This window comes from Hemiscyllium ocellatum, chromosome 25 (genome assembly GCF_020745735.1).
Source record: "Hemiscyllium ocellatum isolate sHemOce1 chromosome 25, sHemOce1.pat.X.cur, whole genome shotgun sequence".
In the NCBI taxonomy this organism is placed as follows: Eukaryota; Metazoa; Chordata; class Chondrichthyes; order Orectolobiformes; family Hemiscylliidae; genus Hemiscyllium; species Hemiscyllium ocellatum.
This window is the reverse complement of record NC_083425.1, coordinates 6721434-6735726: the sequence shown is the minus strand read 5'-3', so window position 1 is coordinate 6735726 and position 14293 is coordinate 6721434.

Sequence of the window (14293 nt, the reverse complement as noted above, 5' to 3'; positions counted from 1 at the left end):
GTTTCTGCCTATGACCCCTCAAGATTTTGAACATTACCATCAGTTATTTAGATAAATTGACAAGATTGAGACGGTTCTCCTTGGAGCAGAAAAGCTTGCCCTGATGGTAAGGTTCAAAATCTTGAGGGGTCATAGGCAGAAACTGTTTCCATTGTTGGAAGAGTCACTAACCCAAAGACTAAGAGTTAGAGTGATTGATCCTGCAAATGAAACATTCCCTTAAAACTGTTCTGCACCCTTTTCATTGTCATCCAGAATCAGTCTCAGTTCTCCAAGACAAAGATTATAAAGATTCACCATTATGTGGACATCATTACATTCTATCTCTCTATGCTGACAACACTCTGCTTCACCTCACCAACAACTCTCTTGACTCCACTAAAGTCTCAATTGTCAGATTGCTTATCTGCTACTAATACTCTAAAAGCAGACATGATCTCTTATTAATTAAAAGCAAAATACTGTGGATACTAGAAATCTGAAGCAGACACAGAGAATGCTGGAGAAACTCAGCAGATCTGGCATTATGTGTAGAGAGAAATAAGAGTTAACATTTTAAATCTGGTATGACTCTTCTTCAGAACTGAGAGGTGTTGAAAAATAGGCGTTTACATATTTTTGAAAGAGACAGAGGAGAAGTAAGAAGGCAGATGGTATAGAGGCCTGGTGCAAAAGACAAAGGGGTTGTTAATGGTGTGGGGGGGGGGTATGTCAAAGGGTGTAAAATAAGGTGTGAAAGAGAGAGAATCGATATTCCTGCTAAATGCAAATTAAAGAGGACACAAACATGACACAATTGTGGGGTGGGGGAGGGGTGCAGTTGGGGAAGAATGTAAGAAAAATGGAACACAGACATAATGTGGTCAGCTTCTAAAGGTATTGAATTTAGTCAGGAGACCTCAAGGCTGTAAAGTGCCTAAGCAGAAAATGAAATGTTGTTCCTCATGTTTGCGTTGTTCTTTGTTAGAGCATTGCCACAGGCCCAAGTTGGAAATATTAACGTGAGAGCATGGTGGTTTATTGAAATGGCAGCAACTAGAGGGTCAGGATCATTCCTATGGACTGAGCAGAGGTGTTCCACAAAACAGTCACCCAGTCTGTCTTTAGTCTCTCCATCGTAAAAGAGACTGAATTGTGAGTAGACTAGGTTGAAAGTATAACATAAATACTCCTTCAGGTGTGTTTGGGGCCTTTGACAATGAGGAGGGAGGTAGTAAATAGACAAGGGTTAAACCTTCTATGATTGCAAGTGAAGGTGACATGGGGAAGTGAGAAAGTGTTAGGAATGGACCAGGGTGTCAAAGAGAAAACAGTCCCTACAGAATGTTGACAGTGGAGGGGAGGATGTGTTTAGTGGTGGCATTCCACTGGAGGCATTGGAAATAAGACTATAAGACCAAAAGCAACAGGAACAGGCATAGGATGCTTGACCCCTCATGCCTGCTCAATCATTCAATAGGATCACAGCTGATCCAATATTCCTCACATCTACTTTCCTGCTCTTTCCCTGTAACCCTTGATTCCCCTACAGATCAAGAATCTATCTATCTCAGCCCTAAATATACATGAGGGCTCTGTCTCCACAGCTCTTTGGCAAGGAGTTCCAAAGACTCTCAACCCTCAGAGAAGAAATTCCTCCTCATCTCAGTCTGAACTTGGTGTCCCTTAATTCTGAGACTATGCCCTCTCATCCTAGAGAATGATGCTTTGAATGCAGAGACAAATGGGGTGGAAAGTTAGGACAAGTGAACCTTATTGTTCTCAGAAGGAGTGAAGGCAGAAGTGTCGGGCATAGATGAAGGCCTGTCAACCATGATGAGCAGTCCAGCAGAAGGTGACATCATCAGAACAGATGCGACAGAGATGAAGAAACTGAAAGAATGCAGTGGAATCCTTGCAGGAAGTACCATGTAAGGAAGTTTAGTCAGTGTATCTCTGACAGTCATTCAGTTTATCATGTGTATTGGTGAATCTGCTGCTAAAATATTCATTTGTGCCTTTCGTACTTCTATTCCTGGCTATTCCAACACAATCCTGGCTGATACCCCACATGCTACTCTCTGTGACTTTAAAATCATCCTAACTCTTTTCATACATATCCTTAATCGTACCAAGCACCATTCACGCATCCACAATGTGCTCAGTGACTTAAACTGGCTTCCACTCAAACCCATACCTTGATTTTAAAATTTTCAATCTTCTTTTCAAATCCTTCCATGGCCTAGGCTCCTTCCTATCTCTGCAATCTCCCTTCCACCTCTTCCATCAGAGAGAAGACATGAATGTTTATATACATGCACAAACAGATTTACGAACAGCGTCTCCCCCACTGTTATCAGACTTTTGATTGAATCTCTTTAATGTTAATGCTGAGTTCTCTCTGCATCTTTGCAGTTGAAATATAGTATCCCGCACTCTGTTCTGTTACCCTTATGTACTTGTATAATATGATCGGCCTGCTAAGCAATCAGACAACATTTTTCACTGTACCTCAGTACACATGACAGCAATAAATCAAATCAAATCCAAAGAGTTCTGCACTCATCGACTTCTGGATTCTTGAGCATCTCTGATCTTAATTGCTCTACCATTAATGGCTGTGGCTTCAGCTGCCTAGGTCCTAAAATCTGGAAATTCCCCAAGACCTCACTGACTTCCTAATTCACTTTCATCTTTTAAGATGTTTAATAAAACGTACCGCTTTGACTAAGCTTTTGGTCATCAACTTTAGTTTCAATTTTTGTGGCTCATGTCTAAGTTCTCTTTACAAGGTGGTGTAGGGAGTCATTTTTACATTAAAGATGCTAGATCAATCTGTATGCCAGCTTTCTGATGCTGTGGTACTTTAGAATCACTAACATTTCACATGCAAATTTTTAGAAATTAGTACTTTTATTTCTTAAGATTATTTTAGGAGTTGGATTGCAATTACAATGAGGAGCATCTGAAGAAGCTTATGCAGCATCAGGTTACTATATCAATAGCTTTCTGGAAGCTCCGTCACGTTTCACCAAGAAAGAATGATAGTGCTATATTTCCTGGTAAAGGTACTTTTCTTCAAATGCAGACTGCCTTACTCAAATATCAGAACACTTTTAACTATTATTGAACCTATGAAATAGTAATTCGCAAATTATATGCCAAAGCAGCATAAACTATTGCTAAATAGACAATAGGTAGCAACTAGCTGGATATCAACTAAATCCATTGGAAAACTGATCAATAACAAGGGTAACTTCAGTCCTACCGGTGTTCTTCTTATTGAGACTAAAAAATCTCAATGTAATCTAGGGACTGAAATTCTTCTTCATGTCCTGCAAAACTGAAAAACACTCTGGTTAAACTTGGAAGGGGTGGTGGTGTGTGTTCTTTTGGTGGGGGGGGGGGGGGGTTGTTGGCAGTGGGTTGTTGGTTCATCCATTATTTCAGATTGAATTGTTTTTACATGAGAGGACTGAGAATGGTAATAATCGTGACAGAACTAAATTGAGAAATCAGTTTGAAGAATAAACCCTAAACATGAGTAACGATGTCATGAAATAGAAGAACGTCTGCTAGCTGGAATTTCTATGTTTATGATGAGAGGAATGAGGAAGCTAAGAGAATAGCAAGTGGAAGAAGGAAAGACTAAAGCAAGGGGCAGGGGAACGAGAGGGCAAGAACGAGGGAAGGGCAAGTGATGAGGAAATTGAGGGTAAAGGAAAAAATGATGGCATGGAAGGAAACAGGGCAGGGTGGTGATAAGATGTTGGAGGAAAACCATTAAGGAAAAGTGAAAGTGGCAAGAGTGAGGAGGAGAGTGTATGAGCAAGGAGGAAGAAGGTGTAGAGAAGAGGAAAGTGGGAGAGGACAGGTAGAAGGGTAACAGGAAAAGTAAGGAGAAGAAACAGGGCAAGTGGATGGTAAGGACAAGAGGTTAACAAGCTGACGATAAGTTGAATTAAAATGAAGAGTGTATAGGAGCATGACAGCAAGAGGGCAGGCAAGAACAGATGTGAAATAGAATCAGAAATGCCATGCAAATACTAATTGTAAACTATTGAATGAAGTGGAACATAATTGAGACAATAGACATTGTCCAATATTATGCTGAAATTATTGAAAAACAATGACAAGGAGAACATTATCAATTTTATAGCATTTTGGAAATAGAGGAAATTTTAATTTACTTGTGTCTGTTCACAAGAAATTTCATTCATTGGCAAGAATTCCTGCCCAATGACAGTAACTAATATAAAATGAAAAGAGCAGGTACTGTCCACGATCTGATAATCCCCTATCTTTAATCTTAGTCAGGAGCTGTGGTCCTGTCTCTGCAGCCTGATGCCTTAGCGACTGTAGTAATAGCGACAAACCTTTGATGTTCCCCCTCATTCAACAGTATGTTGTTTGGTTCAAAGTGAAGAACAAAGGCTGTTTCTGTGCTTTTAAATTATTAGCTCCCTATGTCCTCTGTAATGATATAGTTTGACTGAAGTGGGCAGTTTATTAGTTGCATAAAGATGATATTATTAGGAGCAGCAGTGAGTTTTGCCTTTCACTTTAGCAGCAGGGGCTTCCAGCACTTTGATCTCAATCACTACTAAATGTCTTTGTGAGATAGTGAGAGCTGCTGAAATTACCTTGGGCACTGAACCCCATCAATTATTCACCATTTCTTCCCTTCTAAGTTAAAGTGTTTCTCTGTCTCTTATTTCCCTACTTTTATTTCCACCCCCAACCATTTAAATATGTACTTCAATCAGTTAATAATATTCAGTCTGACCTTTTGAGCTCTTAGGACAATTCTCTTCATTCCTGCCAGATTTCCTTTTTGTAAAGATTAAACAGATTTTAGATAAAAACATAAATCAGTTAGAGAAATAAATGGGAGAACTCTCATTATTTCCAGCGATCCCAATAGTTTATTATTTAACTTCTTCGAAGAATGTTTTCCTACATCCCGTTAATTAGTTTGGTGTCAGCTGTGGTTCAGTGGGTACACTTTTGCCTCTGATCCAGAAGGTTGGGATCTGAGTCCCACTCCAGGGACTTAAGCGTATAATCTTCTAGGCTGGTATTTCAATACTGAGGGAGCATTGCTCTGTTGGAGGCTCTCTCTTTTGAATGAAACATTAAACCAAAGTCCCATCTGCCTTCTCAGATGGTATAAAAGATCCCAGGGCACTATTTAGATGAAAAGCAGGGGGGTTCTCCTCAGGGCCTTAATTAATATTTATGCCTCAAGTAACATTAGTAATACACAGATCTGATCAGTTTTACAGTACCTCAACCAGTGCAATTGGTCCTTGCTGATGTTTGTGATCGACATTAACATTTTCACATAACCCTCCAGCATAATCTTCAATTATTTTCTCCTTCATATATTACATTAGCATGCCCATAAATGTATCCGTCATTTGGTGCAACCACTCTTTGTGGTAGCAAGTCCATATTTTAACCACTTTATGGATAAAAGCAAGTTTCTATTTACTTCCATGGGAGCTTATGTGTAAGGATTGGTTGTTGCATTGCCCTAGATTACAACTGAAAATGTGTTGCTGGTTAAAGCCCTTCATTGGGCTTTTGCCCGAAACGTCGAATTTCCTGTTCCTTGGATGCTGCGCTTTAACCAGCAACACATTTTCAGCTCTGATCTCCAGCATCTGCAGACTTCACTTTTTACTCCTAGATTACAACTGTCATTGTACTTCAGAAGCATCCCATTAGCTTTAACAGTACCTTTCAGAAGTCCTGAGTCGGTGATAGCTGCTATGTAAATTAAAGTTATTTGCTTTTTATTTAATTTTATTCATGTTTTCAGGAAATAAAAAGTTTCCGGTTGGGTGTACAGGGATCAAATGGATTAGCTGATAAATCAGGATAGCCGATGCTGTGTGATGGGTTATGTAACTGCTATTTTGTTATCTCCTTGATTAGAATTGGATAGAGTTAACAGCAAGACAATTTAAAAACTGGCCCCATGATGCAAAATCTCACAAAAATGCAAATTAACAGCTACATGACTACAATTTGTTAATGGCAAAGCGATACAACTTATCAATAAGCATTTACATGAAATTTTCCACAAAATAATTGATACAACTAAACTTTTGGAGATTTCAACGCTTGGCAATGGTTTGGGTGCAATTTTGCTATGTTGATTGTGGATTGACCTAGGTAGTTAGCTTTAGTTAAACCTGATTATTTTTATACTGTACTTACTGAAATAACTAACAAGGTTAAGAAAACCACTTTAACACTAACATGCGGTTCTTCAGACATCTCAACCTGCATTTTGTACACTGTATTAATTACATGCATTGATCAAACTATGAAACCAGCTGTGAAACACATGCAAAGTATTAAATTAATTATATTTATAGTTAGAGAATAAATGAGTATACTAGAAAGACAAAACTTTTATTTACAGTATTAATATAATGTATAACTGTATATAGAGTCATAGAGATGTACAACATGGAAACAGATCCTTCGGTCCAACCCGTCCATGCCGACCAGATATCCCAACCCAATCTAGTCCCACCTGCCAGCACCCGGCCACTATCCCTCCAAACCCTTCCTATTCATATACCCATCGAAATGCCTCTTAAATGTTGCAGTTGAACCATCCTCCACCACTTCCTCCAGCAGCTCATTCCATACACTTACCACTCTCTGTGTGAAAAAGTTGCCCTGTAGGTCTCTTTTATATCTTTCCCCTCTCACCCTAAACCTATGCCCTCTAGTTCTGGACTCATACTGATGACCTCTAAAAGGTGCTTCTTTGAGTCAAGATCAGATTAAAACAGATAAAGAAATAATTGTCCATCATGGATGATACATTGATATCTATTCATATCAAGCATTATCAAGTGAAATATACACAAGCAGTCCCTGGGTTACAAATAGTTTCCGTTTTTCAGTACGTTAGTAAGCCCATTTATGCACAAGTTGGGACACAATACAAAATAGCTGCTCGTAAGTACAAAGAAATGTTTTCATGAATATTATTATTGGATCTCATTTGCAAGTATGAGCCTTAAGTCTGGCATTCATAAATCAACGATTACTTGTATTTAAGAACCAATTATATTTACCTCGCAACAATTAGAGCTAATTATTAAGACAATAGCCTAATTTTGACATGTTGTGGTATGGTGGTAGTGTCCCTGCCCCAGGATTGACAAGTCTGGGTTCATGTCCCACCTGCTCCAGAAGTATGTAATAACATCTTTGAACAGGATGATTAGAAATGTAAGTTGAAAAAAAAATTGAAGTTGAAAAAACATAATTGATCAGCTGGCTGTAAACGTTATTAGGTAAAGACAATGACTGCAGATGCTGGAAACTAGAGTCTAAATTAGAGTGGTGCTGGAAAAGCACAGCAGTTCAGGCAGCATCTGAGGAGCAGGAAATTCGAAGTTTCGGGCAAAAGCCCTTCATCAGGGATAGAGGCAGAGTGCCTGAAGGGTGGAGAGATAAGTGAGAGGAGGGTAGGGGTGGGGAGAATGTAGAATAGAGTACAATAGTGAATGGGGGTGGGGATGGAGGTGATAGGTCAAGGAGGAGGGTGGGGGACGATAGCAAAGAGTACACTTGGTGAATGGGGGTGGGGTTGAAGGTGATAGGTCAGAGAGGAGGGCGGAGTGGATAGGTGGAAAGGAAGATAGGCAGGAAGGACAAGTCATGAGGACAGGGCTGAGCTGGAAGTTTGGAACTGGGGTGAGGTGGGGGAAGGGGAAATAAGGAAACTGGTGAAATTCACCAATATCATTTATTGTATCCATTGCTCCCGATGCGGTCTCCTCTACTTTGGGGAGACTGGATGCCTTCTAGCAGAGCGCTTTAGGGAACATCTCTGGAACACCCGCACCAATTAACCACACTGCCCTGTGGCCCAACATTTCAACTCCCCCTCCCACTCAGCCGATGACATGGAGGTCCTGAGCCTCCTTCACCGCTGCTCCCTCACCACCCGATGCCTGGAGGGAGAACGCCTCATTTTCCGCCTCGGAACACTTCAACCCCAGGGCATCAATGTGGATTTCACCAGTTTCCTCATTTCCCCTTCCCTCACCTCACCCCAGTTCCAAACTTCCAGTTCAGCACTGTCCCCATCACTTGTCCTGCCTGCCTATCTTCCATTCCACCTATCCACTCCACTCTCCTCTCTGAGCTATCACCTTCATCCCCACCCCCATTCACCCAGTGTACTCTTTGCTACCTTCCTCCACCCTCCTTTCTGACCAATTACCTCCACCCCCTCCCCCATTCACCTATTGTACTCTATGCTACTTTCTCCCTACCCCCATCCTCCTCTCATTTACCTCTTCATCCTGCAGGCACTCTGCCTCTATTCTTGATGAAGGGCTTTTGCCCGAAACGTCGATTTTCCTGCTCCTCAGATGCTGCCTGAACTGCTGTAAAAGTTATTAAGTTAAATTTGCTGACATAATATTTTTCTTGTGTAATAGACTTTCTAAATTTGCTTTCTAAAGAGTTTACTTTGACCTAATTGGTTAAGGTCTTGTCTGAACAAAAGTATATTTAAAATCAATGGTAATTGGAGAAGCTGGATGGGAAAAATCAAAATGACATGGTCTTATTTTCAAAGTATATCAGCACCTCATTGTACATCACCCCTTCAAATTTTTCTTTCTGTTGAAGTCAACGAATTTACAAAATAAAAATAAATTTGATTGTAAGCACATTATATCGTGGGTTGTAAAATCATTTTATACAGCAAAACCACCACTTCATAGTAAAGCATCACAATGAGCTGAAATGTCCAATAGAGGGCAGCATTGTCCTTTTGAACTGAAAAGGACCGTGAAAAAAAATCATCAAATGATAAATTTTTGATTAAAAACCTGAAAATTTTGGAAATACTCAGCAGTTTATTCAAAATCTGTGGTGAAAGTTAACATTTCATGACCACAAACGTTTATCAGAATATTTTCCCATTGCTCAGTTCTAAGTATCAGCTGGTGGCTTAACAGTTTTGCCTCTAATACAGTATGGATTCACAGCCCAATCCAAGGATCAAGTACTGTCCAAAAATTAGGACTTATACTGATGTGCAATACCAGGGTACAGTTATAGTTTTTGAAATGCTGCCTTTCATGTATTTTCATATTTCTGTTTAATGTGGGTATGCTATATAAAAACTTGTTGATTGCACTTCCCAGATTAACCACACTTCAGAAAGTATCCAATTGCCCATTAAGTGCTTTGGGTTCTCCTGTGGTCCTGAAAGGCTTCTATCTAATGGTGTAAACTGGATTCTCATACTCCAAGGGGAAGAATTATATGCTGAAGGATGCACTAAATCTTGGGGGTGCTTCTGTGAAGATACAGTGCAGGAAGATGGTTGTCTATTGAGTGGGACATAATGTATACAGACAAGTTGAATATTATTGTAAACTCTGAGTCAAGTTGAATTATTTTTGTAATTTTACAAATACTATGAATAAAATTTTTTTTGGAAAAATAACTTGGATTTCAATCAAACTTACAGTTGAAGGAATTCAACCCTCTTCATAATCCTGAAAGGCCAATAGACTAAGATATTGGCCAGAGTAAAGTGACATTATTTTCTGTATTTATATCTGAGCCTGACAATGAGGGTCTGAGGTGGGAAGTATTACATTCACCAGCTGTGACTCTGTACAGTGGTGGTGACAGTGATTGGTGAACAGTGTCAAATGGAATGTTTGCATCATTGGCAAGGCCAACTTCGCTGCCCCTCCCTGAGTATGGCAAGCTGGTTACATTAGGCTTCTGTCATTTGATGGCAATAGTTGGGGAAAGAACCAGTCAGGAGATCAGTCAGCTCCTGCAGGCCTCTCCGATATATTGAGTGGTATCTTTGGTAGGCTGGGAGAGTGGAACAAAAAGCCAAGAGTAACAGACTAAAGCAAGAGCAGATGCCAAAGAGGGAAACCCCAAGGGGAGCTCTAGTTGATAGGGACTTATGAGGATGATCTTGACAGCATGGAGTCTCCCTCAGTCTGAGGAGCCCTGAGGAATTGGTGGTACTGTTTGTGGTCTTGATGACAAGGTAACTTGACATGTGATGTTGCAAGGGATTGGTGAAAAGAAAGGAACAAGCACATTGGCTCCCAACTTTGTTTCTTTCCTGCACTTTGAGAGCAACTTTATGCTCATTTTTGCAAAGAGTGGGGACAGAGGATAAAGGAAAAAGAATCAGGAAGACAACCTGGCATTCCTATGGAATCGATTGAGAGTTTTTTTGAGGAAGTAACAAAGAGGATTGATGAGGGCAGAGCAGTAGAAGTGATGTATATGGACTTCAGTAAGGCATTTGACAGGGTTCCCCATAGGAGACTGATTAGCAAGGTTAGATCTCATGGAACACAGGGAGAACAAGCCATTTGGATACAGAACTGGCTCAAAGGTAGAAGACAGAGGGTGGTGGTGGAGGCTTGTTTTGCAGACTGGAGGCCTGTGACCAGTGGAGTGCCACAAGGATCGGTGCTGGGTCCTCTACCTTTTGTCATTTACATAAATCATTTGGATGCAAGCATAAGAGGTACAATTAGTAAGTTTGCAGATGACACCAAAATTGGAGGTGTAGTGGACAGCGAAGAGGGTTACCTCAGATTACAACGGGATCTTGACCAGATGGGCCAATGGGCTGAGAAGTCGCAGATGGAGTTTAATTCAGATAAATGCAAGGTGCTGCATTTTGGAAAAGCAAATCTTAGCAGGACTTATACACTTAATGGTAAGGTCCCAGGGAGTGTTGATGAACAAAGAGACCTTGGAGTGCAGGTTCGTAGCTCCTTGAAAGTGGAGTCACAGGTAGATAAAATAATGAAGAAGGCGTTTGGTATGCTTTCCTTTATTGGTCCGAGGATTGAGTACAGGGGTTGGGAGGTTATGTTGTGGCTGTACAGAACATTGTTTAGGCCACTGTTGCAATATTGCGTGCAACTCTGGTCTCCTTCCTATCGGAACGATGTTATGAAACTTGAAAGGTTCAGAAAAGACTTACAAGAATGTTGCCAGGGTTGGAGGATCTGAGCTATAGGAAGAGGCTGAACAGGCTGGGGATGTTTTCCCTGGAGCATCGGAGGCTGAGCGGTGACCTTATAGAGGTTTACAAAATTATGAGGGGCATGGATAGGGTAAATAGGCAAAGTCTTTTCCCTGGGGTCGGGGAGTCCAGAACTAGAGGTTGTAGGTTTAGGGTGAGAGGGGCAAGATATAAAAGAGACCTATGGGGCAACATTTTCAAGCAGAGGTGGTATGTGTATAGAATGAGCTGCCAGAGGAAGTGGTGGAGGCTGGTACAATTGCAACATTTAAGAGGCATTTGGATGGGTATATGTATAGGAAGGGTTTGGAGGATATGGGTTGGGCGCTGGCAGATGGGACTAGATTGAGTTGGGATATCTGGTCGGCATGGATGGGTTGGACCGAAGGGTCTGTTTCCATGCTGTACATCTCTATGACTATGACTCTTGGACTCTTATACCATTTCCCACTGATTACAACAAGTCTGCAACACTCAATTCAAAAGAAGGAGTTGAGCTGTCAATGATTTTAAAGTATATAAAATATACTTTAAGATGTTTTAAAATATCAAGAACAGTCATCCATTGTAAAAAAGAAATTCCTTTAGGATAGGTTTTACAAGTTTAATGCTGATGGAGTTAAAAATCAGTGCTGAAACTTCTGTGCATTGCGTGTGTTTAAATCATGAATTACACATGATTTCTTTGAGGTGGTTTATGATCTGCTTATTGTTACAATCTGCATGGTATTGCTACACAGTTCTGTCCAAGACTATGATTTTAATCCAGTGACAATCAGAAAGTGTAAGGCTAAGTTGAACTTTAGAATGTTACAGGGGGAGCCAGTAGGAGCTTAGCTCCTTTAAAACATTAGTTTATGGAGTTAATAGATTTCTATTTAATAGATTGGCAGAGTTTAAAGGGACCTAATTACAACACCCTATGGCTGTAGGTTTGCTCGCTGAGCTGGAAGGTTCATTTTCAGATGTTTCGTCACCATACTAGGTAACATCTTGAATAAGCCTCCAGATGAAGCAGTGCTCGTGTTTCCTGCTTTCTATTTATATGTTTGGGTTCCCTTGGGTTGGTGATGTCATTTCCTGTGGTGGCACCATTTCCTATGGTGATATCATTTCCTGTTCTTTTTCTCAGGGAGTGGTAAATGGTGTCCAAATCGATATGTTTGTTGATAGAGTTCCGGTTGGAATGCCATCCTTCTAGGAATTCTTGTGCATGTCTCTGTTTGGCTTGACCTAGGATGGATGTGTTGTCCCAGTCAAAGTGGTGTCCTTCCTTATCTGTATGCAAGGATATGAGTGACAGAGGGTCATGTTGTTTTGCGGCTAGTTGGTGTTCATGTATCCTGGTGGCTGATTTCTGCCCATTTGTCCAATGTAATGTTTTTTACAGTTCTTGCACGGTATTTTGTAAATGAATAGGAAGGGTTTGGAAGGAGATGGGCCAGGTGCTGGCAGGTGGGACTAGATTGGGTTGCGATATCTGGTTGGCATGGACGGGTTGGACCAAAGGGTCTGTTTGCATGCTGTACATCTCTATGACTCTATGAAGCTTAGTTGTGGCAGTCAGTTCCTTTGAATGGTTATACTCCTCCAAAACTTGTATGGGTTCCCTTAATCTTTTGAATTGGTCTCTCATTTAATGACCAGTGCAGGTTTTATCTTGTCTGTCAACAATCCTGCTCTTTCACATTTTTTAAGAAGAGCTTTAACAATCATCTGCTCTTTCGACTCCATCCTAATTTTAGTCAATCAGTTTCTTCTGCACAGCTCCTGCATCTAAGTCAATCTATGCTGTAAAATGACCAGACTTATGGTTCATCGGACCACTGACTCTTCTATTTATTTTTGCCTTCATGCTATTTATTTCTTTTTGTTCCATTCATCCCAGTTCTGCAACTCAGTGGCTCCTCCAGAACCCATTTGCCCTCCGTTAAGTAGTGCTTTCAGGATTCATTCAGAGTGTAAAAGCAAAATACTGTAGATGCTGGAAATCTGAATTAAACAAAAATGCTGAGAAACTCAGCAGGTCTGGCAGCAGAACAGTCATATTGGACTCAAACAGTTAACTTTTTCGCACTCCACCGTTACCGTCAAACCTTCTGAGTTTCTCTAGCACTTTGTTTATTTCATTCAGAATTTGTTCCCTCTCTATCTCTGCCACTGCCTGTATACTATACCTTCAACTGCAGATTCTGCCTGATATTTGGGTGTGTGTTTTAGGAGGTGCAGTGCAAAGGTTTGACACACAATCTCATTGCACTTATCATTATTGAATTCCAGGTCAGTAGCTTTAGAAAGGTGGGTCAAAGACCCAGGGTCTCATAAAAGAAGATCTTGAACCAATGAATTGCAACCTAAGGGTCTAACAGACTTGAGATCTAAAAGATTGTCATCCCTTTGAATGTGGACTACAAGTAAATCTTTGGTGGTCAGTTTAGCTCAGTTGGCTAGACAGCTGGTTTGCAATTAGGAGAAAGTGAGGACTGTAGATGCTGGAGATCAGAGTTGAAGAGTGTGGTGCTGGAAAACGCACAGCTGGTCAAGTAGCTCTTCATGAAGAGCTATGCTTGAAACGTCGTGTCTCCTGCTCCTTGAATGCTGCCTGACTGGATGTGCTTTTCCAACACCACACTCTTCAAGCTGGTTTGCAATGCAGAGTTTTGCTAATAGCATGGGCGTAATGCTTTGGTTATGATGAAGGAATTTCCTTTTCAATCTCTCCCCTCACCTAAGACATGATGAACTCAGGTTGAGCCACCACCAATTGTTTCTCTCTAATGAGGGAGCAGCCCTATGATCTGATAAGATAATGATGACTTTACCTTTCACAAGAAGATCTCAATTAAGGTTCTGGTAAACAGATTAGAAAGACTATTAATGACCACAAAATTTAAATACTGCTACTTAAATGGATAACTCTATGGGATTCTTCATTTCATCCAGGCTGGTGGTATAAAAGGTTCCACTTGACAAGCTCTGGAAAATAAGATACAGAGGAACCTTGATTGTCCGAATGTCAATTATCTGAATTTTGGATTATCCAAACTAGATCTCAAAGTCCCGTAAAAATCAAAGAGGTAAGTGAATTCGAATTACCTGTATTGAAGAACATGTGAAAATTCTGGCAAAAACAAAGAAACTCAAGCATCAGCAACTGGACATTTTTTATGTATGGGTTAGTTACACAGCCCTTGGCAAAAGTAAGTGCTTTATTCCTGTCACTTTACCAGGCCGTCATGAAAACAATTACAG